Source organism: Anopheles merus, unplaced genomic scaffold, assembly GCF_017562075.2.
Source record: "Anopheles merus strain MAF unplaced genomic scaffold, AmerM5.1 LNR4000897, whole genome shotgun sequence".
Taxonomy (NCBI): Eukaryota; Metazoa; Arthropoda; class Insecta; order Diptera; family Culicidae; genus Anopheles; species Anopheles merus.
Genome location: NW_024428477.1, coordinates 23111 through 27217, shown reverse-complemented (window position 1 = coordinate 27217; position 4107 = coordinate 23111). Strand labels below are relative to the sequence as shown.

General features: G+C 40.6%; 1 pseudogene; it reads left to right on the top strand.

Moving 5' to 3' along the window:
* The first annotated feature begins 5 nt into the window (after positions 1 to 5).
* On the top strand, positions 6 to 2500 carry LOC121603169 (annotated as a pseudogene).
* The last annotated feature ends 1607 nt before the right edge of the window (positions 2501 to 4107 follow it).

The window sequence follows — 4107 nt, the reverse complement described above, 5'->3', positions numbered from 1 at the left end:
ATTTGATGGAATACGCTCCTAACATTCCGGATAATGTATTGGAGCTATATTTTCCTTTCTGAAGCTGCAGGATCTACGTAACTGTACATTAGTTTGCAAAAGCTGGTACCGATTCTTCAGCGATGAAAACAATGAAGTTTGGCGCGCACAATGTTTGCAAAAAGTTCCCGCTGAGGCGTTTAAAAACGATCTTTTGACTGTTGTGCCGACGTACAAAGCTAAACTGCGAGCATATTTCCACGCCTGGAATCCGTTTGATTGTAGTCGCCACGTATATATCAAGCCAAATGGGTTTACCCTTCACAGGTATGATTGAATAAAAAACTAAGAACTGGAACGTGGCTTGCAGTGAAATGCATTACGACGAGAAGATTTATAAACTTCTCTTAATCGAAACCCTGTATTTTGTCTTCCTTTACGAAGAAAAACCCTGTGGCACAAAGTACGGACGGTCCAGAGGGAAAATTGGATTTAAACATGGCAGGCATGCCTGGGAAGTACGGTGGGAAGGTCCACTTGGCACGGTAGCAGTTGTTGGAATTGCTACCAAGGATGCCGCTATTCAATGTCATGGATATTATGCTTTACTTGGTAAGATATTCGCCGTGCCATTAGATTTGGAAGATGGAATTGGACTTCGGCTGTCAAAATCGACTCCAGCAAGCTTTATGACACTCAAATTCTGGTCTCTAGTGTAATAACGCGCAGGGAACCTGAATTGAATTTGTTTAATTGTTTTCTGTTTGAATGACTTAAACGCTTTCTAACACGTTGAAAGCATGTCCTACTTTGTTTTACCTTGCATTTAATTAAACATTGGCTTTAATTTACGTTTTTTAGCTCTCTGACAGGAAAATTCGTCTCGGTACAGAATCTACATACGGTCATCCAAATTAATTTTTATAGCCATGATAATTCTGACGAACGCGCTTTTACATTCTAATTATAATTTCATCTGCCTAATCTAATAGCACCATTAAAATCTTATATCAAACGTTACAACTGCACGTCTTACCGTTAGGTGCTGACGATCAAAGTTGGGGATGGAATCTGGTAGATAATTTGTTACTTCACAACGGAGACGCCCATGGTATATACCCTCTTCTGAATAATGCCCCTAAATATAAGGTACGTGATAGCTGAGTAATATGGTGGAGAAGATATACATTTTAATAATTTTTCCTTGGTTTATTCCTATCTTGTTCAATAGGTAGGAGAAAGAATACGTGTAATACTAGATTGCGACGAAAATACTTTGTCTTTTGAGAAAAACTATGAATTTCTTGGAGTTGCATTTACAGGTAAATAATATTTTATTAATTAGTAAATGTGCCAAGAGTCAATGCAAGGGCCACAGATTAAGCTTAAACGACTATAAAATCAAATATCCATAAAAAAACGATAGCTTCATAGCTTCACTGGTTTGCTCAATCGATGGCCCTTTATATCACATCATTATATTGTTGCCCTTTTCCTGCTATGTAATTCGCTCATGCCTTATATACCCTGCTAACTTTCCGAGCAAAAATCAATAAGAATGGTCGTATTTTCAAATACACGGGTGTCATCACGATCGACCATTATTCAATTATCACTTGCTTCAGGTGGTTCACATAGGAATTAAGTATTTAATCAATCGTGTCGCCGTTCTAGTTCTAGTGATGCATACAGGGTTTTGAATTAAATAAGAGAATAGTTCAATCATTTAGAGGAATATTGCAAATCGGTAATGGAATGTTGCAAGCAAGCTGTGGAAGTATGCAATCATATAGGGGAGTGCTGCAATCGACTAGGGAAATTTTGTTGGCATACTATGAAGCTGTCATCAGATTATGGGTGCTTTGCATGCAAAATTCATCTACCGATTTGCAACTTTCCCCTAAGTGATTGAACTATTCCCTTATATGATTAGAAACCCTGTAACTTCAATGCAAAACTATACAAAAATACTGAGGGAAAGAGAAAGCTCCTCTGGCTGGCTATGTTATCAGCAGCTTTTTTGCAAGTTTTAAAATTCATCAATCGTTTACCGTCTTCTAAACGAAGTTTTTTTTAGATTCCTTTAAGCTGAGAGCTTGAGTCGTTTAAACCCCGTCTAGAGGCCGTTTAGTGGTTTTGTGGCACTTGGATAATTATGCATAAAATTTTAATGATTTCTGATCAACTAAGTAACGAATATGTTAAAAATGAAAATTTTATTTATCTTTTTTTATTAATTTATTTGACAGATTTACCGGAAAAAAATTTCTATCCGACTGTTGCTGCGGTGTATGGAAATACGGAAATTTCGATGGTATATTTGGGCGCTCCATTAGATGGATAAATGGGCTTTAAACGACAGTTTCACAGCACACTATTTTGGAAACTTCAGTGCGAGTATTTATTGAATATCGCTTTAGTATTATTGTTGTAACTAGTCAAATAATTTTTTGGAATCTGCGTTTCGTGACCAGATATTAGCTATTATTTATATAAAGGTTTTATTGTAGATGCAGTCCAATAAATTCCATTTATATTTATTTTAAATCATATTGTGGTACAATATTTAATATTGTGATACAAAATTGATTTATTCAACCCTTATGAAGTCTGTTTTCATTACAGGGCTTTCCAATTGAGTTTAGACTAGCAGCATACTTCTTTTGAAAAGTCACAATCGATTCTTGACTAGCATCCTCTTTTTTTATTACCTGCAATGGATTATTGACTACCCGCTGCGCAAATTCGAGCAGTTTCCTGCGCAGGAAATGTCCCGCACAACAAAATCGAGCAGTTTTTGAGCTCGCTTTCTAGCTCGCTTTCCGCCGAAACCGATCGAGAAAGTGAGCAGAAACATCCGAAGAACCGATCGAAGCTCTTGATCGATGGAAGCGTTTACGGTCGTTCGAGAGAGCACGCTGTATGTGTTTGTCTCTTTCTGACAAAAAAAGCTGCGGTACGCGACCATGTTGGTTCAAAAATGTATGGTCGCAAAATAGTTCACACCCACGTTCTCTTTCTCCCCTCCTTCCCCTCTTCACCATCCTTTTACCTTTTATTGGCTCTTGCGCTCTAGCTACATTGAGCGAGACACTGAGTTTTCGATCGCTTTGCGCAGCGGGTACCAATGCCTGCGCTAGCCAGCGCAGATTTTGACTGGTTTCCCGCGCGGGACTTCAGCGATTCCTGCGCAGGCCTGCGCATGTTTGGCGCCATCTGTTGGCGAAATGGACGAACTATTTATGGCGGCGGAGCAAAAAAACGGTCAAAAAATTTAAAAATATTGGCGCCCATTTTCTCGTCCGCTTCTTCTCCCTCCCTCACCCTGGCTTGCCTTACTTGCGCTTCTGCCCGTGCCTCCCGCCGCCAGCTGATTGGGTGTTTGTGGTGAATGCGTTGATTCATATATGTGCATTGCGGTTGTGTATTGTTATTGGTAGGTGTTAGCATTTATTAATTTGTGTGTGACATTTTGAGACGGTGCGGAGAAGCTGGTTTGGGATTTAAAGTGTCATCGGTGTATTGATGGTTTATTTTATTTCGTGCCGCTGCTGATGAGACCATTCGATGCCCGTGCCAATCGATTGTGAAGAAGCCTATTTCAAACAAGCGTAGGATAACGTTTAACATGAATCTATTTTGTTATTTATTTGAACATGTTTGATGCTTCAACGACCTTCTAAGCATCATGTAGCACATTGTATAGTGGCAACATTTTTTTAAAGGTGCCGATATCTTTCTCGAGTTTTCGGGTCTCGACACATTCACACACACACTCACACACAGCGCGGGGAAAGTGACCGTTCACTCTATCATGTCGCGATTCCCCACCCCGCCCGGCGCTTTGGATGAGGATGCGCTACAAGATAGCTGAACCAGCCTTTCTTCCGATAAGGTAGCCGTAATCGATCATGCGGGTGGGAGGTGCGTGCTCGCTTGCGCGCTTTCATGGGTGCGTGCTCGCGTGCGCGCGTACATGCATGTATCCGTGCGTGGGTGCGCGTGTGTGTCTGTGTGCGTGCATGCATGCGCGAGTACATGCATGTGTCCGTGCGTGTGTGTGATGACCCCAAAAACTGATTGATTCTGATGCGTACATTTTCATCCACTGCGGCTACAAAGTACATG